At 57.6% G+C, this 25871-nt stretch overlaps 1 protein-coding gene and 1 long non-coding RNA gene across 3 annotated transcripts in view; one reads left to right on the top strand and one right to left on the bottom strand.

Annotated features, from left to right (window-relative positions):
• LOC132220664 (uncharacterized) overlaps positions 1 to 23168 on the bottom strand; it is a 747794-nt gene extending 724626 nt beyond the window's left edge. The window contains exon 1 of the long non-coding RNA XR_009449837.1: positions 23154 to 23168. This is a non-coding gene — a long non-coding RNA (uncharacterized LOC132220664). The remainder of the gene's footprint in view (positions 1 to 23153) is intronic.
• The window catches only part of LMX1A (LIM homeobox transcription factor 1 alpha), a 119920-nt gene that overhangs the window by 50727 nt on the left and 43322 nt on the right, over positions 1 to 25871 (top strand). The gene's annotated exons all lie outside the window — the stretch shown is intronic.

Raw genomic sequence — 25871 nt, 5'->3', positions numbered from 1 at the left:
GCTCGGGAACTGTCGGGAGGGGGAGGTGGGTGACGGGGGAGCGCAGGAGCGGCTGTGCTGTGGCCAGCTGTGGACGTGAACGAGGGTTTCCTGTCGGATGCATGATGCCGGCTCTTCCGAAAGGGCTGAGAAGGGCCCCTCGCCGCAGGTTCCTGCAGTCGGAAACCAGGGCGTGAGGGAGAAGGGAGGCCGGGGCTTAACCGGGTCAGAGTGCGGTTCTGATGGGGAAGAGGGACGCGGGCACTTTCCTGAGTATCGGGGGGACTCTGTTGAGGGAGGCCCTGCAAGCTGCCCCCATCCAAGGGGACATGAGCAAGGAGAACGCCCTTGCCACAAGGTCAAGGGGAGAGCTAAGTGGACAGCCTGCTTCGTTGACGGCAGGCTTGGCCAGCTCTGAGATCAGAGGGGTTGGGTGAGAATCAGCATGTGGGCTGAGAGTTGTATGGGTCCCCAAGATTGGATCGTGAGGGAGCTGGCCTGCCCCCGACCCCCTGCTGGCATCGTGCTGAGCGAGAATTCCCGTGACCCAGAATCTCCACGGCCCGCCTCTTCCCAGGGGCTCCGAGGCAGCTCTGACGCAGTGGCCCTCGTCCCTCGAAAGGTTCTCAGGTGGCCGACAGCCATGCTGGGGCCAGGCCAGGCTCGCGCGGGCCTGGGGGACAGGAAAGGATTTGGGAGGTGAAGTCGGGAGTTGGGAAGGGCTGACTGTACCTCTTAGAAGTTGCTAATAGTACAGTTTCCACCCCCCCCCCCCGTGTGTTTCTTGGTTGCCCCGTTGTCAGTCCTACGTGTAGAAGCTCCGAGAGAAATGCTTTAACTTCCTGAAACGGAATCATTACTTGTAAGTGGGGATCCGCTCCATGCGGACGTTTCTTCTGGCCGATGTGCCGCGTGAACTGGGTTTAAGGCATCTTCTGCTAAACCTGTGGTTTTGGTCGTTGGCATCAGACGAGCCCTTCGTTAAAGGTTTCACGCTGGTGTTTTTGTTTCGGCTTCGGTGCCCATTTCCCATTTCCCCCCCTTTTGTTCAATAATGACATCTTTCAGGAAGAGAGTTCCTTCCACCCGTGGCATTCAGGGCTTTCCCTGGTGGAGAATGTGGCCACGTGGCCGGCAGCTCGGCAGGGAGTGGGGGACTCTGGGGGTCTCCCTGCCCGATCCCCACAGAGCCGCCCAGCTGGGCCTGGCTGTGAGGACGGAGAGGCCAGGGCCCCCGCGTGGCAGATGCCTCATCTAGCTGCTCTTTGTGATCTCGGTTCCATTACCAAGGGAGCTCCCTCTTCCCTTTGCTCGGGAACACCCGGAGGAAGTCCTGGTGTGAATTCATGTGGGCGCCCGAGTCCAGGCCACGTCCTCCCCAGTGAGCAGGTGCTGAAGGGATGTGTGTGGGGCTGAGATGCGCACAGGGACCCTGGCTGTGCCGACAGCACAGGTCGGAGGACTACCCTTGGGCACTGTTTCCTCTGGAGAAGAAGGGAAACTCCGCTTGGCATTGCTGTGAGGGCGAAACTGGACTGTTCTGATCACCAGCTCAGCATCTCAGAGGTGCCCGGTGTCCCCTGCCCCCTGTGGACGTGCTCCACGTGGCGCTGACGTCATCTTCATGCCTGAGCCCCACCGGAGCCGCTCCTTTCGTCATTGCTGGTGGCTGCCCGGGACTGTGTGTGGTCATTGGCTGCACTTACTATTGTGGACATCATGGGGACTCGGGCAGGAAGGCGGCCTTGCTTCCTTTTGGAACATTGTGAAGAGAGGTGACCTCAGGCCAAGACCAGTTGGAATGTCCTCCTTCCTCCCCCCCGTGGACCCATGTCAGTGATATGTCCTTGCAGCCAGGCCTCCCTACTGTTTGGCTCTGATGCTGGCCGGTGGGTTACTTTTTTAATATATGAATCAGGAGGTCACAGTTCAATTCCTGGTCAGGGCCACATGCCCAGGTTGTGGGCTCCATCCCTAGGAAGGGGCGTGCAGGAGGCAGCGATCAACGATTCTCTCTCATCATTGATGTTTCTCTCTCTCTCTCCCTCTCCCTTATGCTCTGAAATAAATAAACAATATATTAAAAAACTGGCAAACAAAAAAACAAGAAAAGCCACCATATCCTCAGGCGAGGATAACAATGCAGTGAAATGTGGGGGACGGTGAGTGTGGGGACCTGCCAGGACAACAGAGCCAGCTGAGAGGAGGGGTCTGCCCCCTGGGGCTTTGGTGTCGACGGGGCTCTGAATCCCCGGCGGACAGAGAGGAACGACGGTGAGAGAATCAAATCTGCTTTGGGAGGAAAACGCACTTTGCTGGCCACGTGGACAATATGGCTGCTTCAGCAATTCCCTATGGACTGGGAAGACAGTTCGGTGTTAATTTATAAGTGAAGGGAAGTGGCTGTGCCTTCCAGGTGTGTCCCTTATAAACGGGTGTCTCTGTGTGTATTTGAGCGACTTGAAGAACTCACCAGCGAGCTGGTCGGATCAGTTTCCACGTGTGTTTTGAGTGGGATTGCTAACCTGGATCTTTAATCAGTTCTCTCAAGGTTACAGCTGTTTCCAACCCACCTTTTCTGGCTGAAGAAATATTTTGAACGAGAGCAGAGTTGACAGAGTCCTGTAGGTCAGGACAGAGCCTGGACTGCGCCCAGGTCCCACAGTCCGCTTCGCCCCTCCCAGTGCCGCGACCGAGTCCCTGCCGCCCTGCTCACGCTGCCTCGCCTCGGGCGTGCTTTTCTCCTGGGCGTGTGGCTGAGAACTGGCACCAGGAGGGCCCCTCCATCCAGGGCAGGCCTTTCCGGGAGGGGTCCGGTAGATGCACCCCTTTCACACAGGGGTGTGGAATGTTAGGCGGTTGACACGGTGCCCTGGTCTGGCAGGGCCGGGTGCTTATACCTGGGAGCCCAGGGAAAAATGAAACTTCTAGCTCGAGGTGATGCCATTAGGTTATTTCTCTTTAAAATATACTGACATCTGATTATAAGAGGGCTGCATATTTATTATAGAAAATTTGGAACACAGGAAAGGAACTGCAGGAAGGAACCAGAATCGTCCGTCACCCACTCCCCAGAAGGAACCCACGGGTCAGGTCTCCGCCTCCGGTGGCTCTGTCCTCCTGCTGATATGTTTTGTGGGATCCTGTCACACCCAGTCCTTTATAACTGGCGTCTGCGTCGCTTTGAATTCAGGGGGCACTCTTGGCCACACTGAGGGGCACTGCCCACTCCACCCACCTCGTTTTCTGGATGCACAAGGGGCCCTAAACACAGAAAGAGGCAAGTCGGCTTTGAACCCTCTTCACCTCTAAACCAGCGCAGATCTGCCTCTTTACACACCTTACATCATTTCTGCGTTCTGGTGGTCGCGCCTGGAAAGCTGGGCCTCTGGGTCACGTCCCTCAGTGTGCCCTTCAGTGCCCAGGACTGCACTGTAGGCCAGAGGCTGGTGCTGTGCTGCCAGCTCCTGAGCTGCTGAGCACAGGGGTGCAGCTCGGAAGCGCCCCCCATGGAGTATTAGCGAGGAGTGGCCTGCAGTTTGCAGGGGACCGACCACAACCCTACGTCTCATACTCATATTTCCAGCCATTTCTCACTATTCTAACTGGGCGATGGATGGCGGGTGTACCATCTGGAGGCACTTATGCAGACGCTGGGTATGCATTTAACAGATACGGGGACAGGAGGGTAGAAGGGAACCCCATGCCTCTGGTTAACGTGCGTGAGAATCACCCGTTAAAACCGCTCGTTCTGTGGCTGTCCCCACCCTGAGCAAGCAGTGACACTCGCGATTCATGGTCAGTCCTGAGGGCCGGGACACGGACTGTGAACATGACTGTGTGTCGAGTCACCCTCAGGTGTGATGGGGGAGTGGCCGGTGGCGTTTGAGACCAGGTAGCCTTGGCGACATTTCAGAGAAGGAATGTCATCACCTCACGTCAGTCCCAGGCACTTTCCGCTGACCCTGTGGCCAGGCGTGGGTGACAAGGGGCCCGAAGCCCGCTGGCGTGCTCGGAGCACCCAGGCCCCCCTGAGCCGCTGTGTGGGTGCGTGTGGCCAGGCCGCTGGCTCCATGTTCAGCAGCAGCCGGAGAAGAGCGGCTGAGCACACCTGTCATTGGCTTTGGGTGGGGGCTTCAGGCGCATCAACACGACCCCACCCGCTTCCGACTCCAGATGGACACCTGGCCACACCTTCCCCTGCGACCATGGAAGACTGGGGAAGGCCCGGCGGAGGTGGAGGGTGGTGTGGGGGCTTTAAAGATGCCCTGGGGGGGACATGTTTGCTCTGTCCACTCAGCCCAGCTGGCTCCGGCGACTCACTCTGCCAACGGATATTACCTGGTGATTTTTATGGAGCTGAATCTAAAGGAAGTTTGAGGAGGTGCTCACTTCCTCTATTTTAATTAGAGTCCTGAGACTGTTTGCCGCCAATGCCCAGCACACGCCTGCTCAGCCGGCTGCTGGGACACGGTCAGTCCCCGAGCGTTTGAGCGTTTGACGTGTCTGGGGAGGTTCCTGGAAGAGCTGGGTCATGCTTGTGGCGGCCGCTGAGCGTGGACACACACACACACACACACACACGCTGGCCTCATACAGATGTGTGAGCAGTCCCTGGAGAACACACCTTTTATGTTGTAATAAAGGAAACACCGTCGGAAGCTGTAACCTAGGAGACGCGGGGTCCCCCCAGAACTGGAATCTGTAACCACGTCTCGCTGCCTGCCGGCCGGCCCAGGGGCCCTGTCCGAGGGCAGCCTCCCGCTGCCCTGTGGCTCCCGGTGCAGCCCCTGTGAGGGGACAGCTGCCTGCTGTTCTCACACGTCGGCCCCTGGGGAGAAATCAGAGCTAAGTGGCTGTTACACGGGGCGACGGCTCGGCTCCCCGCTGGTCACAGGAACACAACACTTCTCGTCTCCAGACAGCTTCCTGCCCCTAATCTCTGCGCGTGGTTTGGAATCACAGGGCTGGGAGGGGATTCTGGGGCCACCTGCCCTACCTGCTCCCCGCTGCTCTCGGCTCTTCCTCTGTGTCACCCCCCGGATGGCCATGAATTTTGTTATCTCCATTTAATAATGCGGGCTAGCCCGTGTTTGTTCCGGGGGAGGGGTGGAGGCAGGCCAGCCTCGTGTCTGGGAGGTGGTTGAACCCTCATTTGATGTGCTGAACACACTGCGGTTTATTACTCGGTTTTCGTACAGGAAGTTAATGAATAACTCCGTCCCTCCAGCGGGGCCACCAAGCTGGGACCCTGGGGGTGCACGCCCCGGCCAGGCCTGCCCGGGCTGCTCCGTGGCCGGGTCCGGGTGGCGGTCTGAGGCTCAGCTTTCCGAAATGAAAGCAGTGTTAGGGGAATAGAGCTGTTGGCCCGTTTGTTATAATTGTCGTTTGTTAGGGTTTTTTTTTTTCCTTTTTCCTTTTTGGCAAAGCCATTTTGGAAGTGGATGATGTTCTCACCACTGACTTCCCAGACTGTGGGGGCCAATGCATCTGCCCTAAGGTTGCCCTAAGGCTGCTGATGGCTCCAGGGCAGGCGTGGGCCTCCTGGGGGTGCAGCCTGGGGGTTGGTGAGGCAGTTCCAGGAGGTCCTGGAAGGCCGGGCAGGGGAGCTGGGCGAGGGCCTGCCCCACCCTTGCTGGGTGCAGAGCTGGAGCGCACAGGCTCAGGGTGTGATGCAGGGACGCACAGGGTCTGCCTCTCGGAAGACCCACCCACCACCTGCTTTTTGGCAAATTCCTTTCTGAGCCTGGGCTGCTTGCTTTAAGGAGGGGTGTCAGCCAGGCTCCTGCCAGGTGCGGAGTGGAGAGGCCAGTGCTCGGAGCCCCTGGAGAGACGGCCCTCCTGTTCGAGGAGGATCGCCAGTCCCTGGTCACATTCTGCCCCAGAACCATCTTTAGGGCTCAGTGGATGGGGCTGCTCAGGTGGCTTCTATGGAAGGAAGCCCCCCAACCCCATGCTGCCCCGGCAGCCGGCTAGGTGTGGACGAGACCACGTGTAGTTTGCATTTTTGAAGCTCCTATAACTTTGTTATCGGAACAAGAACAGTGGGGGAGGGGGTCTTGATTTGCTTTTCCTGTTACCTAGTCCTGTTGTCAGTTTCCGTTGTGACAGTCTCCTGGATTTTGACCAGCAGGGTGAAGGGCGGGCAGGGAGGTGCGGGCTGCAGGGGCTGCACCGGGACTCCGCAGGACTTACAAGTCTTTGGCTCCTTCCAGCACCGAACGTCCTTCACCGTGTGATGTTATCCGTGACTCTTCTCTCATCATTTCTAGACACAACTTGCAAATGCGCAGAGCACCTCTTGGCGGTGTTAGAAACGGGCTGGGTAGGCTGAACTTGCGTCCTGGAGCCTCAGGTCGTAAAATGACTCAACAGCAGCACCCCTGCGGGCTTCCCACAGTTAAAGGACAGCAAGTGCAGCAAATGCTCATTTCAGTGCTCGGTGCATCGTGAGCACTTGCCCCTCCAGGGGGAAACGGAGGTGAAAGTAACTTGATTTGGGCAAAGCCGAGTGTGGAATCCTCAGATTCTGGTGTTGGAAGCTGTGTGCCTTGTGGCCCAGGTTGGGGTGATTTAGACGGACTGAGGGTCCATCCTGGAGTGAGTTAGAGGACCTGACACACAGCCTACCCGGCTTCCTGTTCTGGGCGCAATTCTGAGGCCTGTCGGCACCGCCTCACGGATCCAGGAGGGGAAGACGGACACTTGGGCACTCACTGACCAAGATATGAGAACCCTTCCATGTGGGAAGAATTGAACCCATTTTACAGATGAACACATTAAGGTTTAAGGGTTTAACGTAGTTTGTTCACAATCACCCAGAGAGGGAGAGGGAGAGGGAGAGGGAGGGAAAGGGGGAGGGGGGAGGGGAGGGGGAGAGGGAGAGGGAGAGAGAGAGAAGAGAAGAGAGAAGAGATATATGAATGCAGAAGGCAGCCTGAGTCCTGGCCATCAGACCAGTACCCCTGTCCCCACCCCCCCACCCCCCCGCCCACACAGCAACAGCTGGGGGCCCTGCCTTCTTCGATTTCAGACCTGAGTCTGGATAAAACCATGTTCTCGCTGTGGCCAAGGAGAGGGGCCGCTCTTTTCTAATTAGCTACCCCATCACCTGGCTGGCAAAGGTGGGGTGTCTTGAAGCCCCTGCCCTTCCTCCCCACTCCAAGCCCATACCACTGAGCCACCTGGGATAGTCCAGGGCCCATCCAGCTGACGGAGGCGTTTGGAAAAGGAGCTTACGCCGCTCCTGTTAGTAACCCGTGGCCACGTCAACAACCCGTCCTGCTGGGAACGGTTCCCTACTTCCCGCCTAAGCCCGGAACCTTCTCCTGGCGGAGATGGGACAGCTGGTCCTCGCCAGCTCTGCGCTAATCCCCCAGAGGAAGCCTGCTTGCGTGCACTCACCTTGGAGACTGAAGCCTCTGTCGTCTGGGCAAGAGGATTGGGCTCCCAGGCCCCGGAGACGAGAGCAGCTCTCAGGCCAGACTAGTCTGCACAGCTGTCCCGGTTCCCTCAGACGGTCCCTGATTTTGTGGGTTTCGCGGGAAGAAACAAGACTTACAGAATCAGCGTTGAGGACTGGGGGGCGGGGCGTGAACAGGGGTCATGTCATCTCATTTTATAGATGAGCCACCTCCCAGGGTCCACACGGCCCCATCCTGGGTGGGTAAGTAGAGTTCCCACAGGACTTCCTCCCCAGGAGTCCTTCCAGGCGCATGATGGACCCTCCCTGTGAACTGGAGGGGAGAATTCTCTTCGTCTCCTGGTGGGTCCCTGTATCCAGGCTGGAGAGGCTGCTTGGGGCCACATTCATTTAGATCAGGGAACCGCGTTTGTTCTTTTAGGAACGGCACAGTGGGCATGCGGCTGGGGCATAAATGACATCCTTCCAAACCTCAAGCACTTACTCTCTGCCAGAGCTTGCCAAGGCCAGCTTCCAGGTCTCCCGTCACCCTCTGCACAGATGGAGAAACTGAGGCACCCTGGCCGTCCTGAAGGCAACAGCTGTCGGTGTTGTGGCTGCCATGCTGGTGGCCGCACAAGCTGGTCAGAAATCTGAAGATTCCCTGTGTCTCTGCCTGCCCTCCCCGTGGGACAGGACACCCCGCTGTCCATCCGTGAGGCGGTACTAAGTGTTGGCAACCCTGCCTGCGCTCAGCAGACACACCCATAAATCTTGATGAAAACCAACGCTCTAACTAGAGGAGGAAAGTTGAAGAGGCCCTGCGGGCGTATTCTAATCACCGCTTGCTCATGTGGCCAGCTCAGCATCAGAGGGCTGTGCACGCACCGGTGGCCAGTGCTGCCGGCTGTAACCCACTCCGACCCGGGCCTCCTCCCAGGAGCCCTGGCTACCAGTGAGCCTCGTGTTTGTGGGGAGATGCATCCTTTCAAGTTCCTCTTTAGCAGGCCTCCATCCACCTCCTAGCCCCACCGCAGCACCCGAGCGGGCGCACACACACACACACACACACACACACACACACAGGAGCCAAGGCGATCAGAAATTATCAGTGAAATCAGGGACCGGTAGGTTTCTGCAGTCGTCACAAATGCCATTCGTCTCAACGATGCTGCCCACGGGTGCTGCTCACAGTGCAGATGGCTCTCCTGTGCGTATTCACACTGACAGGTGGGCGGGGCTGATGGGACATTCACCCGCCAGCTGAGAAAAACGCAGCTCGGTCCGGGGCCTGCTTGCTTGCATCCCTGTGTAGTAAGTAGCTGAGACCCAGATACACACCCAGGACTTCGATCTCAACCCTGCCTCTTCAGTGTTTGGGTGGACACAGCGACAGTTTGTAGTGGTGGAGGGTGGGGGAGAAAGAGTGAATTCTGATCTTCTCTTTACTTCATGCCGATGGATGTGATGATTATTCAACAACTAGAGGCCTGCTGCATGAATTTGTGCACGGTTGAGTCCCTAGGCCTGGCCGGCCATCAGGGCCGATAGGGGCTGTCTTGCCCAGTCCCTTTCGGGGTGGGCCGATTGGGGCCAGGCCGATCTGCTGGCCAGGGGGAAGGACGGGCGGGGAGGGACCTGGGGAGATTGGTCAGCCACAGGAGGTCGGCTGTAGGAGCACACTGTCCACCAGGGGGCAGCTCCTGCATTGAGCATCTGCCCCCTGGTGGTCAGTGCGCATCATAGTGGCTGGTCAGCAGGTCATCTGGTCATTGGGTCTTAACGGTCGCTTAGGCTTTTATATATATAGAGGTCTTTCTCCTGCCTCTTGGCAACAAAGGGATGTTAGCTATAGGGTAGGTTGCTTCGTGGGAGGTGAGAATGACGAGGGAATCCTGCCTAAACGTCTGCGAATGTGAGTGTGTGTGTATTTTGTTGGTTGGAAGAGACATACATTTGAACAGTATTTGGAGCTACATTGGACTGGAGGAGACAAACCAGGGGTAGAGACACAGATCAGAGAAGCAGTGACCTATGGGTACTTCAGAGTGGGGGCAGGGGGCCTATTGGAGTGAGACCCGAGTGCCAGCAGAGGCCACCGTGTGACGGGGAGGAGTTGGCTGTTCCAGGCAGAAAACATGGCCCCATGTTGGGAACAATTGTGAGGCACAGAAGCCAGTGCGGCCAGAGCAGACAGCCAGAGCGCTGACTGTGGCGTGACCTGGGGTTGGACACAGAGGCAGGGATCGGGCTGGAAGTTTGGGTAAATTCAAGTAGGGATTTTGGATTTTGTTCTAAACCTGCTGGGAAAGCGCTGGAGAGCTTGCCACCCAGGAGTGAGATCCGATGGTGTTTTCAGATCATTTGCTGCTAAGTGTCAACTGGACCGGCCAACAGACAGTGGGGGTGAGGCAGAGACAGGAACAAAGGTGACTTCCGTAGAGGCAGATCCCTCTGGCCACGCGTGGGCGACTTGGTGGATAGATGGGGTGCGACAAAGAGTTCTGTTTGGCCACGTTATGTACGTGGAAGGTGTGTGTCTAGTGAGATGTTGGAGGCGTGGCCGGAGGCAGCGACTTGGGATCATCAGCTGGTGGGTGGTGTTGAAACCGTGGGGTTGAATGGATGACATGGGTGGAATGTGTGGAGAGGGAAGAGCAGAGGCGCAGGACCCAGGACTCGGGGTCCAGCAGGAAGCAGGCATGTGCAGGCTTTGGGGCTGGGATGGCCATGTGCTTCCTCCTGTCCGCTGTTTGAGGCGCTGAAGCTCCTACCAGGAGAACCCCCGTCAGCTGGTTCACACCCGTGGGCCACTGACCACAAGGGGGCTGAGTAAGAGGTTGGTTTGTCAGGAAAAACTCACCGCCGTCCAAGGGGGAAAACCGTGAAATTATACGGGTAACCTAAAAGCCAGTAGCCTTGCGGTCAGTCAGCGGGTAACTACTGAACATTTACGACTGGTGAGCCCCGTGGTTCTCAACCATGTGCCACGAGGATGTTTAAAACATGCAGTACCTGTTTAGCCAGGGGCACTGACCTCTTTCCCCTACAGGGTCAAATCAAGAAATGACCGCAGCCACACAACAGTAACTATCTGGTGTGAAGGAATTAAAATTATACCTATTTTTTTTTTTTGTCAGATGGGCTAAAACCTGTTTTTTGGTGCGCTGTAGAAGTTCAATTAGTTTATGTGCCGTGAGATGGAAAAGATTGGAAATCCCTGGGTTAGGCAGTATTCTAGGCCATGAGCTTCACATATGTGGTGGACATGACTCCTGTGGGTGCATGTGGCCAAGGGCACGCCCACCCCCCCACGCACGGTGCCACTGTCATTCCTAAAGCCTGCTTTCTCTCTGTCTGACGTCAGCCCGGGAGTCCCCACGTCCTCACCTCCAGCCATCCCGGTCTCTTCTGTCTCCTGCGGGGGGACCTGGACTCCATTGTCAAGCTCTGGGGCCACATCATTCCTGGCCTCCATGCTCAGATCTGTCAGACCTGCGTCCATGAACAGTCAGCTTGTAGCTCCAAGCCCTGGTCTGTGGTTAGGGGCTGGGTGTGCCTCCTCTCAGTGGAGACCAGGCTCTGGGCAGCCGCACTCACGAATCTGTAAGAACAAGAGAGGCTTGGGGATTTTTTCAGAAAACTGAGTAACTTGCATCTCTGCATCTTCTTTCTCACGGCACCTTCACCCCTGAGGGCCCTGGGAGTTGCATGGGTGGGAAAGGTCCCTGACAGAGCCTCGTCCCTCAGGTCACAGAAGTCGCCAGGGGTGCGGGGCTCTGGCCACTGGGTCTGCTCTCATAGCCCGGAGTGGAGAGGCGCCTCCTGCTGCCGGAAAAGCATTGATCTCAGTACCTTTGCAGATGGTGTCTGCATACGGGCCCCAGACTAGTCCCCAGACCTGCAGGTCCACTCTCCACTACATGATAGAAGGGCCCGCCCAGTCTGCAGGTTGCCTGGGGGTTGGTGAGGAATAAGGGGCCACCACAGGAGTGTGCAGTGTGGAAGCTGCGTTTAGTGATAACGAAGTGTGTGCAAGAAGGTTTGTGTTTGGTCTTGGGCAGCAAAGCCTGTTCCCACACCTTCGGCCGTTTCTGCCAGACCCTGTACCTCCTGCCATCGAAAGGCAGACTGAACCACGGGGCACCCCTGCCAGGCCACCAAGCCGGCCTTCTGGCAGATGCATAAATACTGGCAGTACTAACAGTGACCGTGGCTTTAAAACAATGAGAACCTCAAGGTCGAACTTCCAGGCTCTTGGTGAGCAGTCTAGGGCAGGGCAGAGGAAATATGAGGGGTGTCGTCGAGGTGGCACGGAGGGGATCCAGAGCCCCACGCCCTCATCTTTAACTTCAGCTGCAAGTTCCCTGAAGTCTGGCGGGGGGCGGGGGGTGGTGCGGGGCTGCGCTGTTTTTCAGGGTTGGGACCAGGTTTAAAAGCACCAGCGCTTGCCTGGTTGCCAGGCCCCCTGAGCCTGAGGTGAGGAATTCTGATTGGCAGGACCTGTAGGAATTCAGACAAGGGGAGCAGCGCGGAAAAACGGGACGCTTAGGGTGGGACCCGGGCCACAGAGCCGCTTGGGCCGGTGAGCCCGAATCTGCTGAGAACACACTTTGCGAACACGCCGCTAGGTTGGCCGCCTTTGTTCGGGGTTTGTTCAGCATTATCCGAAGAATGCCACGGCCCAGCCTGCCCCGCGGGAAGCCTGATTCTCCCCCTTTCTGGAGCCACGGCCTGGTGTGTTCAATTTTTCTCTCTCCATAGGGCTGCGGGCTCTCTGGTACTCCAGCCAAAAACACACTCATATTTTAGCAAGCTTAGTCCCCGCCTGGTTGCCAGGCAGTAAAACGAGCACTTGCCCGCCCCGGGGAGAGGGGACCGCGGATGGAAGGGTCATTGAACGGCTCGCTCGCGCCCCCCTCCCGCCCAGGTCTGCACGGAGCGTCTCGGGGGCAGTTGATATGTTTATTGTTGTGCAGTGAGGCTGCTGCACAGACCATTTGTTGGAACTAATAGCACAAATTATTTTTATTATCGCAGAGACGCTGTTGGTAGGATAAGGTTTCCCTGTGCCGCTTCCAGAGGGCGTGCAATACACTCGTTTGATGGATGCACAGCGGCACTGACCCAGTTCCCCAAAGGGGAAACAGAGGCATGCAGCAGCCGAGCTCCCTGCACCGAGAGAGCGGAGGAGCCGGGCAGCAGGACGGCCGCACGGAGGCGGAGTTAAACTCACAGACGCTCCCTCAGGTTCCGGGGGAGGACGGCTGTGGCTGCGGTGTTGGGCAGGGGCCCTGGGCCGCTGGACGGGCCATAGGCTGGTGTCCCCCAGGCCCGGAGCCACTGGACACGGTTGGCGAGTTTGTCTTCAGAGCGAGCAGCTCTGAGTCTGCTGTGGGAGTCACTGAGTGCCCCGGGGGCCCTCAGATTCGGTGGCTCCTTGCTGTGTCCTCCGGGGCTGCGCTTCCCTGTGGCCTCCCAGAGCAAGGCCCACCCTCGGCCCGGCTGCTGCCCTCAGTGCCGATGCGGGGGTGATGCCGATGCCACCCTGTTGGCCTCTGCCCAGACCAGGCTTCCGATGTGCTGTCCCGAGGGCCTGTGCGTGAACCTCGTCCCGTCCCGCCCTCCTGCCCACCGCCAGCCACGCCGGGAGCTGGTCCAAAAGCGGGTGGAGTGGGCGCCTGGGCTCATGGGACCGCGAGGTTGGGAGATCAGGTGGAGGGGGGGCAGGAGGGACAGAGGAGACACTGGGCACAGCGGCAGGCAGAGCGAAAAACACCCGTGGCAGCGACAACCAGTGTTTGATGAAGGACTTGGTGTCTGGAGGTGCCAGGAGGAAGGGACGAGGTTATGCTGAAGAAGAGGAAGCTGCTGAAGCAAGAGCCCAGACAGCCTTCATTCTTTCTCAGAGTAGCTGCGAGGGTCCCCTGGTGCCAGGGGCATGCCTGGGTCCCTGGACACAAACCTGAGTAAGCCACAGCCACGTGTCAGAGGCCGCAGGTGGTGGCCGGGGGGACGCGGTGGGAGCTGGGGCAGTACAGTGGGCGCTGGAACAGCTCGGAGTCGGGGGCCGGGTGAAGCTGCCCACCGCTGAGCTCGGTGACCTTGGCACGTCACTCCACCTCTTGCACCTCCGTTTACCCGTCTGCAGCGTGGACACAGCTTGTATCTCCGGGGTAAGGGCCGTGTCAGCGAGTGTGTGTCCAGCCCATGGATGTGACTAGTGTAGGTAACTGACATCATTAGCTACTAGTTATTCCCAGAAATTCACTGGGCACTGACGGATGGGTCGTACACTCGCTGGGGTTCGTAGGCACCTGGAGGAACCCCACTTTAGTTCCTTGTTGGCCCCAGCCAGTCGGAAAGGCTGCATGCTCACCCACATGCCCCTTCCTCTGCCACGCTGGCAGGAAGCATTCCAAGTGCTGCCGTGCCCGGGGGGTGGAGGATGGGGCTGCCGGCGGCACGGCGGGTAGAGCAGGGATTCCAGGGCCTGAGGCCAGAGAGGCTGTGGCAAGAGGAGGCTGGGTGTGCCTGGCGGCCAGGCTTCCCGTGGAGCAGGGGCAGCCCGGGACCCATCCATCGGAGAGGAACACGCATTCCCCCACGTGAGAGGGAGTCTGAGGAGGAAGAGGCAGCGAGCGATGCCACCCGGGGCTGCAGAGCCTGTCTGTGGCGCTCCAACAGCGTCCCAGGTGTGGCCCGGCCCGGGAATGCCCCTTCCGGGCGGAGGGCTTGGCAGAGAGGGCCTCAAAGCTGGTGCTCCGGGAGTGAGCCTGGCTGAGGGTGGAGAGGCGGGCAGATGCCAAGACAACTTCATCGCGGAGGCGTGCCACCCACAGAGCCTTTCTGATCCTAGCCCCTCCCGTCTCCAGGGTCCTCCACTCTGGCCTGCCCTGTAGTCGCCATCCCCCAGCCCCGCCAGCTGGCCACGCTTCCCCGCCTGCCGCTTCCCGTGGGCCCATGTGGACCCCTCTCCGGGCATCACCTTTCCCGTCCCGAACAGTCAGACCGAAGCCCCCAGAGCTGTCCCCCTCCTGCTCCCTGCGTCCAGCTTCTCATGCGTTCAGACGCTGCCCACATTGCTGATGGTCACTGACACGCAGGGCCTGGCCTGGGAGGCTCAGTGCCCCTCAGCCAGGCCCTCCCCTGCCTCTGTGCCTCCTCACTGCCCGGCTCCTCCTCACTGCCTGGCTCCTCCTCACTGCCCAGGGCCTCCTCACTGCCCGGCTCCTCCTCACTGCCCGGCTCCTCCTCACTGCCCAGGGCCTCCTCACTGCCCGGCTCCTCCTCACTGCCCGGCTCCTCCTCACTGCCCGGCTCCTCCTCACTGCCCAGGGCCTCCTCACTGCCCGGCTCCTCCTCACTGCCCGGCTCCTCCTCACTGCCCGGCTCCTCCTCACTGCCTGGCTCCTCCTCACTGCCCGGCTCCTCCTCACTGCCTGGCTCCTCCTCACTGCCCAGGGCCTCCTCACTGCCCGGCTCCTCCTCACTGCCCGGCTCCTCCTCACTGCCCAGGGCCTCCTCACTGCCCGGCTCCTCCTCACTGCCCGGCTCCTCCTCACTGCCTGGCTCCTCCTCACTGCCCGGCACCTGGCTCTCCCCCGGAAGTTGGAGTGACCGGCAGGGACGATGGAAGAGCACTCGCAGGTGTGCAGGTCCGTGCGCCCGTGAAGGGCCTCGTGTGGGGAGCCAGCAGCACGGCCCTGCTCCCAGCGCCTCACGGTGTCCCCGCCCCCTCTGAGGAGCTGAGGAGCTTTTCCAGCCCCGGAGATGGCGTCGGTCACTCTTTAAACAAGTAGCCGCTCTTTGCAAATACCTTATGGAGTGGAGTAACGTTGTCCGAGCTGGTTTTCGTGGCCAAGTCAGGACAGGGCGATCCTAACCCGCGCTCTGGATCCTGCGCTCACCCTGGGTTAGGCGTGAGCTTGCGGGGCCCCTGGCTGCTCACGCTTGTAGGTCACCGTCGGCCGCATGTGCGGGGTCCTCCTGGGACCCGCGGGCGGCTGCATGGGGCGGGCTGGGCGATGCCAGAGGCTGCAGGGCAAGGCGAGGGCCGCTCTCTGGGACTGGCTGTCTGGCTGGAATATTTTTATGATTAAAGAGCTCTTCATCGGCAAGGGCCCAACTTTGAAGTCCCAGCAGGCTCTTGTCGGAAAGGGAGGGTCTCGCGCAGCTTCCAGGACCTCCTAACGGGCACGAGGGGTAGCGAGGGTTTCCGGGACGCATGGCCAGAGTGTCTGTTGGGTAGAGGACTGAGCACGCATTCTCGGGGCTGTGTGGACGGCTCGCTCTAGGGCGAGTCATTCCGGTTTTCCTCATTCCCCCCCTCCTGGCCCTTCCCCCTCCAGCCTCTCTGTGCAAGTCCCATCACTCACGCTCCCCTGCCTTTGTGAAACCTCAGCATCGGTCCCAACACAGTTGTGGTTATCTCCTTGCCTAGCCCAGTCTGCTCTTGTTCTCGGAGTTGGCTGGTGTTCAAACTCATGGGGCGGAAGACACACACACAAACACACACACACACATGCACACCCGCGCACACATGTGCACACACACGCACACGGCACCAGGAATGCTCGACCAGAGGGGCAGGAGCACAGCTGCTCAGGGTCCCCCCCCGCCCCCCCCCCCCGGCCCATCCAGAAGCACAGCCTCTTCCTGCTGGTTACAGAGCGGAGCTGGCCTGGGACAGGGGGGCGGGGTGGGGGGAGGCAGTAAAGTGTCCTCAGGTCTCAGTGTGTCACCAAGGGGTGAGTGTGTCCTCGGGCAGCTTCTCTGGGGTGTTTCTCACCCATGCTCCCGAGCGGTGGCACCGTCTCGCTGAGCCCAGGCTTCTGCTTGTTGGGAGGTGTCACACTTGCTGACGGATCATTGCTGTTTGTGCATCAGGCAGTGAAGCCGCTGGAGGCAGGGCCAGGGGGCCTGTGTGCCTGCGGAGGCCCAAACCGGTCAGCTGGGAGGCCAGGAGGAGCTGCCCTCTGGCCCTTCAGGGGCCATTTCAGTCAGCAGTCGGGCTGGCTTGGTCAATGAGAGCTCACTTATTGGAAACCGTAGGGTTTCGTCCACTGTTAGGCCCAGCGTTCCTACAAATTCTGGTCTAGTGCATTTAAATTAAAAGTCAAAACGAGACCAAGGAAACCCCGCACTCTGGCTAGATGGACTCACACTAGAACCGATCGCCCTAAAAACAGGTCAGGAAATGGGAACTGTTATCAACTACTGAGGGCCTGCTATGCTCCGTCGCTCTCCTCTCCATCTGCTGCTGTATTCAGTTCCCCCCACGACATCATGAAACAAGTGTCGGTCGTCATCTCCACGTTACACGTGGGGAAACGGAGGCTCAGAGAGGTTAAGTAACTCGCTCCTGAATGGGTTCCCACCAGAGTCTCGCCTCCAGGCGTTTGCAGCTTTCGCCTCCATGGTGCGTTACATCCGTGACCTCCATGGCAACAGGGCCATAAAGTTTCAGGGGACTTAGCAGCCCTGAGGCTGTGGCTGGAGACGGTCCACGGCGCTCCCCGGGGGTGGCGGCATCTCGGCCAGCTGCCTCCTCTGATGTCCGCAGGCAGGACTCACCCCTGGAGTCTGGCGCAGGGCAGGTGGGTCATGCCTCGCTTTTTAGAATCGGCGGCCAGCCCTGACATCTACGCCCCAACCTGCACTCCAAATTAGTTCAAGTCATTCCAGCTTAATTCAGTCTGACCGGCAGCATCAGCATGCGCTCTGGGCCAGTGCTGTGCGCTGTGTGCCGGGCATACGCAGAGTGAATGTTCCCCTGGGGACAATGCAGCGAGGGGCAGGTAGAAGCCCATATTCATAAATCAGCGATGTGAACCCACGTGGACGTGTAGCGGGCTCTGAGCCCACGTCGCTGCAAGTGTAGAGGCGTGTGTGTGCAGAGGTCCTGACGTGGGGACGGAGGGGACGGAGGGATGAAACTGGCTTGAGCGGTGGGGCAGAAGGACACTCCAGCCCCAGCAGGTGTGTGCTACCGGGACCCGTGGCCGACACGCACAGGCGAGCTAGGATGAGGTGCCTGGGCGGGACCTCTCCAGCTCCGCCAGCCTGGGACGTGGGGTGCTGACTGTGTCTGACTCAGGGTGGTGATGAGGAGCCCACAACCCATCTAACACCCGGAGCAGTGCCTTGGGCACAAGGGTTCAGCGAGCGTGACGATGCCAGCCTGTGTCTCGTCTTCCTTGGGCGCTGCCCTGCGGCATCTCCCTGCTGTCCCGTGTGCTGTCCCCTGGCACCCTCGCCATGCAGCCTCACCCACTCCTGCTGCTGCTTGGCTCTCCTCACGCCCGTGCTGGACCTCTGAGAGCCCGCGGTAGGGCCGTCTGGTGTCCTCGCACGAGCGACTCAGGGTGCGTGCGGGTAACAACACTTGTGTATTACAGACAAGCCGTCATTTAACCGTGTGCTGCAGGGTGAGCTGGGGAGGGGCGTCCATTGTAGCGGAGCCCAGACAGGGCCCTGACCAGCCGGGGGCCCTGACTTTCTGGGCACGTTTCTCCCTTCGCGGTGGTTCCGTGTGGCATCTGTCGGAAGAACGGGCTTTGTGTGTGGACTTGCCGGGGCTCGTGACTGGCTGTTAGGAGGTGCCCGCTGGGTGGTATTGGGGTCCCTGTGAGGCTGGCCACGCAGGCTGCACTCTTTAGGCCACCCACGCTGCTCCCCTTTGCAAGGGTCGGGGGCGAGTCCCCAGACGTGGCAGGTCGCTGCTGGATGGCGATGGCCTCACACAGTCCTCCTCCTGAGCCGGAGTGACAGCAGGAGGACCTGCACAGGGCAGGGCAGGAGCCCAGTCCTCACAGCTGAGGGCCTCGCCGCCGCCCACGGGGCCTTACCGCCTCCAGCTGGGCTGGTGCCGATCCAAACCGCGGAATGCTGCCCGGGGGACTGGGGGGATGTGGGTGCGACGCAGGGCTGGGCCACGGAAAGTCCTCCGTTTCCTCCTCGAGCCGCCAGCGCTGTGCTGACAAATGCCTGTCTGTGGCCCGTAGAAGAATGTCCACGAAGATCTAAGTCCCACCTCCTTCCCAGCCCCTCCTGCTGCTCGGGGACCTCCCCAGGCAGTGCTGCGAGCCCAGGGCCTTGTCAGCCCCCAGTTTACCCTCCCTGGCCTCTTCCTAAACCACACCATCAATAACCATCGCTCTGAGACCCCATCCGGACCCGGCCTGGCTGTTCCGGGCCTCCCGGGGCCTTTGGGTTTCTCTGTGCCTCTTACTTCAGCACCGGACCATGGAACGTGGCCAGCAGCTCCCAGCCCATCCGCACCCTCCCCCAGCTCGTCCCATCCCCCGCACCCACCCGACTTCCCCTCCCCGTGGTTTTGGTCTGTGTCGACGGAGGCGTGCACGCTCTCAGACCTGGGGTGTGCATTGGTTTGGGCCAGTGGACGCGGGAACAGGCGGGATGATGGGTGGAAGGAGGGCGTGCGGGCCCTTGCACAGTTCGTGGCACCTCGCGTTGGCCCTGCTGTTCTCCACGAGCGAAAGGAGCTGGTTGGTGCTTCAGCCACCGGCGTAACCAGATCGCTGCGGGCTCTTGAAAAATGGAGCTCTCCACAGCAGCAAATGTTTGCGATTAGCTTTCACATGGGATGGAATTTGCTTTCGCGTCCGAACGGCATGCTAGGCAGCCAGGGTCTGGGGAAGCACTGCTGGTCTCGCCCGGGGCCTCGCTGGGGGGCGGCCTTCCACACCATGGTCTTCGTGGGCCAGCCAGGCCCGAGCCCGCCCTCTGCTCGGCACGTCCACCACCTTCCAGGTGCTTCTACCTTCCCAGCAGCAGGGAGAGCTCGGTCTCATCCCTTCAGGGTGGGGCTCAGCAGCCTGTGTGGCCTCAGGGGCCCTTGCCTCTCAGGTTGAGCCACTGCCAGGCCCGGGGCTGGTGGTGTAGGTGGTCCCACCCGAGGGCTGTCCCATGGGAGCCACATGCTGTGATGGCTGCTGCTTAGGACACGGAGGCTGGCCTGCAACCAGAGCCCAGGTGAGCTCTGAGGCTCGTAGGTACTGGGCGCAAGGAGCACAGTGGAAGGACAGGGCCTTCGGCCCACAGCCGCTGGAGCGGGGGTCACTGTTGGTTCAGCAGTTCAACTGGGTCCTCAGAGATCCAGCCTCTGTCCTGACCCCCACCCTCCCTGCTGGCCCGCGTGCCTGCGGGGTGGCTCCCACCCTCCAGGACGCGCTCTGCGGCGGGGCGGCCTGAGGTGCAGAGCTGGGCTATGACTTCTTCGATGTTTGCTTCTCACTCATAGAGTTTCCTCTTTCTCAGAAGTCCTCCCCCACTTCCCCCTCCCGCCCCCGGCCCACCTCACTGACTTTCCCTCTTATCTCTTTGGCCCGTAACTGGGCCATGTGCCCACCCCGGGGCTGGGCACTGGCAAAGGGGAAAGAGATGGGTCACTCAGCTGAGATGAATTATGACTCGTTCTGGGATGGGGCACTGCTGCCCAGCCAAGTCAGGGTTCTCTTAGCAAGAACAGGGTCTCCGGGAGGTGACAACGGTGTCTGCTGTGGTGGCCCCGCACTGTCCGAAGGTCGCGGTCACTGGGGTGCTGGGAGTGGAGGAGTGGATCTGGGAGTGGGCGTGGGGTGTCCACGCCTGTCCAGGCTCCTTCCGCACCTATTCCGTGTGCTGGCCGCACCTCATGCCTCAGTTCAATGGTGTGTCTAGACCCCCAATTTCCTATGGAAGAGGTCGGAGCCAGCCCAGCAACCCTCCTCCATCGCTTTCAAGAACAAGCTCGCATCTGGCAGGAGGCACACATTCCTGCGTTATCTCCGACGCTCCTCTGTGTCGGCAGGTAGCAGGCAGGCTGGTCGCCTTCCCACCTGCTGAGCTCGCCGTGGGCTTCTTGTCGGACACCCTGGCTCGCTCTGGAGTCTCCGCGCAGCACGTCTGCCCCGTCACTCACTCTGCTCAGATTCCAGTTATTAGTTAAGGTTCTTGTTTAGGGTTTTGTTCCCTTGATCACTCCATCTGGAAGCTTCCCGTCTTTGAGTTTCTAAGCCCTTGTCATCACTGAGCCCACACGAGCCACAGACAGCTGATGGGGAGACACCCTGACAGGGAGGGTGCGGGGCTCAGCTGCCTCTGAAGGCTGGGGAGGATTGGGGAGGTGAGAGGACGGAAGCCGGGCCAGGTCCTGAGGGCAGGGCGAGCCCATCTCTAAGACCAGGTCTTCACTCTCCTGCTCTCGCCTCACCTTCAAGCGTCTTAATACTCTGTCTCCAAGCACATTGGCTCATGGGTGCCACGCTGGACAGCATGATTGAGGATGATGTCTGTGTCATCACAGAAAGTTCTACGGGACGGCGATGCCCACGGGTCACCAGGGTGGTGTCCACTCATGTCTCACACATAACTTGTGGCTGTGATTTCCGGCCGGGAATCCTGTTTCACAGAGATCTTTGCGGTGCTTTCGCTCCTCCTGTCTGGCCCTGTCCTCCAGGCCCCTGGATGGAGCTCGATGGGGAAGGTGCAGAGCATGTGAGAGGCACCAAGATGGAAACTCCACCCCAGGCTTGCACCTGAGGGCGGCCGTCCTGCTGGCCGGCACTGCACACCTGCCACCATCCCTGCTGGCTTTGCCACCTCGACCCAGTACTGCTTCCTTCCACACAGATTCCACGGCTGGTGCTCTCCTGGGCTAGACCCGGCCTTGTCAGGGGTCTCAGTGGGCTGTTACTCAGGAGGTTGGGGGCAGCCTCTGGGTCTTTCCTCTCTGGGTAGAATACTTGGGTGTGATTGATAACCTCTCTCATCCAGTTCTGCCTGATCAGGAGCTTAAGGTGATAACGGTGAGAGTGTTGCCAGTCGCCACACAGAGCCTTTCAGGTGCAAAGCAGCACGTTACAGCTTTGTTAGAATGGCGCTCCCTCTATGTTAGGCGGTGATGTGATGGAGCTTTGGTGGGTTTGGGCCTTAATATACAGGATTTGAATCCTGCCGTCTCTGGTTACTAGCTGTGTCAAGCTGAACAAGTTACTTAAACCTTCCTATGCCTCTTTGTCTCATTGTGAGGTGGGTGATAGTGAGTGACGCGATTCAGTTGAGTTCTCCGTGGGCTCCTCTGGCTTCTGGGTGGCTGTGAACAGGTCAGGAGGCAGGAGGAGCAGGTGGTGCAGTGGGAAGTGGCTGAGGGTCCGGGTAGGTGCGGTGAAAGCAGGCAGAGGTGGCGAGTGGTTAGGTTCTGGTTATCCCTTGAAGGTGGAGCAGAAATGGCTGGTGGACAGTTTGCAGGAGATTGTGGGCAGGACCCAGGAATGATTCTGAAATGTTTTTCTCCAGCGACAGGAAAGTTGTAGGTGCTTTTCATCAACAGAGGAGTGGCGGCTGTGGTTGGAGCGGTTAGAGTTGGGGAGTGAGGTGGGTGGGATGAGGTCAGGAATTCCGCTTTGGTGTTAAGTTGGGGATTTCGATTAGAAGCTCAAGTGACAATATTGAGTAGGTGGGTGGATATACAAGTTGGATTTAGGAGAGAGCGCTGGTGGAGAGAGACATTTCAAAGCCATTGAAAGTAATTTAAAGTATTGAGACTGGATAAATCACCAAGGACAATGATTTTAGATAGAAAAGAGGGTGAGACATTTCAAGTTGAGGGAGATGAGAGGGACTAGCAAGGAGACCGAGAAGGTGACTGGTGAGCTAGGAGAGCGAGGGGTCCTGAAGCCAAGTGACCGCAATGCCAGGTCATCATGAGTGGACATCATTAGTGGCCTTTGCAAGGAAGTTTTGTTAGAAAGAGTAAGACAAGTGCCGAATGGGATTGGCCTTAAAAGAGAGTGGAAGCAGAGGAGCTGGAGATAGAAAATACAAATAATTTGTTCTTGAAATTTTCTACAAAGGCTATCAAATCCATACGGAGGTAGGGTCAAGAGAAGGATATTTCCCCCCCAACTTGGGAGAAATATATAAATGTAACGATATTTACAAAAACATATGATGTAGCTTTGGAGTGAACTTGAAGTGATGAAGGCTAGTGCCTACGTGGAGGAGTTCCCTGGAGAGGAGTTCAGGGCCCACTAGACCTTGAATGGAAAGGGCAAGTCCTTCTGATCACAGTTGGCTTCATATACCTACATCCTGACTACAGTGGGTTAATGAACAGGAGGTTTTATTTTTCTCACTGAAAGGGAGTCAAGAAGTAGGAAGTCCAAGGATGGTGCAACTGCTCCGGAAGCTTTCAAGGACCCAGGATTCTCTCTTCTTGCTCTGTATCCTTAATAGGTGGCTTTTATTCGCTTAGTGCCAAGATGGCTGATTCAACCCCAGGTGTTGCATTTTAATCCCAGGCACAGAAATAAGGGAAAAGATGAAGAGAGATGGTGAAATGTATGCACCAGCTGAGCCTTTCTCATCTCATAAAGAGAATGATAGTTTTTCAAAAACATCTTGCTCCCCACCCCCTCATCATCCTGGGTCCCCTGTCCTGCTTTATACGGCCACTCTTAGCTGCAAGGGAGTCTGGGCGGGTGAGATTTTCCAGCTGGGAACACAGTCACTGAGATTTTCTGTTATAGGAGGTAGAGTTCTCTAGTTAAAAATATGTATTTTTTAAAATTATGGTAATGTTTACCATAAAATTTATAACACAAAATTTATCATCTCAACCATGTTTAACTGTACAGTTCAGTGGCATTAAGTGCATTCACATTGTTGTGCTATGATCACCACCATCCATCTTCAGAACTCTTCATCTTGCAAAACTGAAACGCCACACCCATTAAACAGTAACTCCCCATTCCCATCTCCCTCAAACCCTGGCCCCCCCCCCCCATTCTACTTTCTGTCTCTATGTACTTCACTACTCAAATTATCCTATGTCATAAAAGGCTCATATGCAAATCGACTGAACAGTGGAACGACTGGTCACTATGACGCGCACTGACCATTCAGTGCAGGAGCTGCCCCCTGGTGGTCAGTGCGCTCCCATAGGGGGAGTGTTCGAAGACTGGCTCATGGCTGACGAGCACAGAGGCAGTGGCGGGAGCCTCTCCCACCTCTGCGGCAGTGCTAAGGATGGCCGACTGCTGGCTTAGGCCCTCTCCCCAGGGGGCTCCTAGACTGCAGGAGGGCACAGGCCGGGCTGAGGGACCCCCTCCCCGAGTTCACAAATCTCATGCACCAGGCCTCTAGTCTCCTGTAAGTGGAGTCATACAGTGCTTGTCATTTTGTGACTGGTTTAGTTCATTTAACATAATGTTCTCATTATGTTGCAAATGTGTCAGAATTTCCTTCCTTTTTAAGGCTGAATAATATTCCATTACAATACGTTTCTGTGGTATCTCCCTCATTTGGTTTATCATTCACCTGTGGCTTTCACCCTTTGGCTGTTGTAACAGTGCTGCTGTGAACACGCATGTACAAACATCTCTTTGAACCCCTGCTTTCAGTTATTTTGGGTATTTCCCTGGAAGTAGAACTGCTGGATCATATGGGTAATTCTATTTTTAATTTTTTGAGGATCTGGGGTACCATTTTCTATATCAGCAGCACCATTTTGCAGCCAACAGTGCACATGGGTTCTCATTTCTCTGTATCCTTGTCAGTTTCTTTTTATAGTAGCCATCCTAACGGGTGTGGTGTCTTCCAGTTTTTAATGGGTGAGGAGAGAGTTGAAGGATAAAGAGAGTAAAAAAAATGAAGGGGAAAAATAAAGAGAACAAGAGCCGGAACCTTTCTGAGCTCTCAGGACACCTGGAGTCTAGCCAGATGGAAGGGGCCACGTCTCCTGGGAGAGGCTGTGTGGGCAGGGCAGGACACCTGGCCCCTTTGGGCTGGATTTTGGGATTGTGCAGAATGCCTGTGTGATGAGGCTAATAGATTCAGATAACAGAGCCTGCCCTGCCTGCCCCCAATTCAGAGCTGAGATGTTTTATGGCGTCCCACGGGCTTTGAGATCTTTGAACTAAAGACATTCTGGAGATGGAGATCATCCAGAGAGATTGGCCCCCTGTACATGGAAGGGCAGGTCCCACGTGGCCGCTCCCTGTGGCTTTGCTGCCACGGTGGCAGGAGATCTTTACTCGGATTGTCCGTCTGTGATTGTCTTTTCTCGTCACCCCTAGAAGACAGGGTGATCCTTACGAACAGGTGTTATGTATAGGATGTCCCAGAAATGTGCACACACACTTTGAATAATTATGAAGGCAGTGTATATCAAAATACACTTCATTTTCAAAATTGAGCTGTCAGCTGTTACAGTGTGTATACATTTTGGGGGGACATCTGTATATACAGTCATGGGCAAATTAGGTTTACAGTTGTCAGTATTACTTAATAACTAGTTATTGTGTTATTTATTATGATTATTAACCTACTTTGCCCAACTCCTATGTGAGGAGAAAGGAGAAAGACAGCAACTCCCAGGGTTTTGAGCATGATCGTGGACGGGCCACTGGCACACCAGCAGATTGGGAACAAGGCCTGTGACTTTGAGAATTCGTCTAGTTCCTGACACTGTGCTGTTTGTATCAGTTGATTCTATGAGGAGCTCTTGGGCTGTGACAATATGGAGTTTTTGCCCTGAAGAGCACAATGGTAAAAATGAGGAGCGATGGCAACAAAAGCAGTCAGGATTCACGGAGAGCTCAGTGTTGCCCCCTGCTGGGCTCTCAGAATCCTTCCCGTCAAAACATCATCAATAAAGCCCTGTCCGCCCACTGTTGTCATGCGCACACACACACACACACACACACACACACACACACACAGCCAGGAACATGCATTCTTTGTAAGAGTATACATTGTATTGGCCACGTGCCATCCAGCCAAGCCAAAAATCGTGAAACAATAGGAATCTGTGCCCAGAATATCAGCTAAAAATACCTCATCCCTGGCTCTGTGTGTGCTGGGTATGCTTATGAGGGTCCCAGGGGGCTAATGAGGATGAAGGGAAAGGAATACTGACATTTTCAAAGGAAACCAAACCTTTAACTCCCTAAAAAGGAAACATATATTTTCCGTGCGCCTGCCTTATGTTTCTTGCCATGTTTGCATGTCTGCGTGACACTATGGAAAGCCTATGATCTACGCTGTGCCACCCCGGCCTGGGTTGTGGAATCCACGCTCTCACCGCAGTCGTTTGCTCTGCAGCCTGACTCCTCGACAGCCTTCCAGGTTTCGGCAAAAACGAAGGCGGCGGTGGGGTGGGGGAGGGGTGGGGAGGGGAGGGGAGGGGACCGAGAGAGCAGGAGCGACTCACTGTCTCACACACTGTCCACTCACTGAGCCGGTTAGGGTTACAACCCAGCGGCCCAGGGACACCTTCCCATCCCCAGCTGGGCCATATTTAGTCCCTTTTATTTCTTGACCATGGACTGAGCCCCAAGCTCTGCCTGGCTCTCTCGTGACCTTCATGTTCTTTGTGGTCTGGGCGTAGGTCCCTGCTCCCTCTCAGCATCGGTTTCTTTCCAGTTATAACATGAGGGGAGAGGCTGACTGATCTTGTGGGGGCCTGACGGCCAGGGAAGCAAGA

This window comes from Myotis daubentonii, chromosome 18 (genome assembly GCF_963259705.1).
Source record: "Myotis daubentonii chromosome 18, mMyoDau2.1, whole genome shotgun sequence".
In the NCBI taxonomy this organism is placed as follows: Eukaryota; Metazoa; Chordata; class Mammalia; order Chiroptera; family Vespertilionidae; genus Myotis; species Myotis daubentonii.
This window is presented reverse-complemented; position numbering and strand designations above follow the sequence as displayed.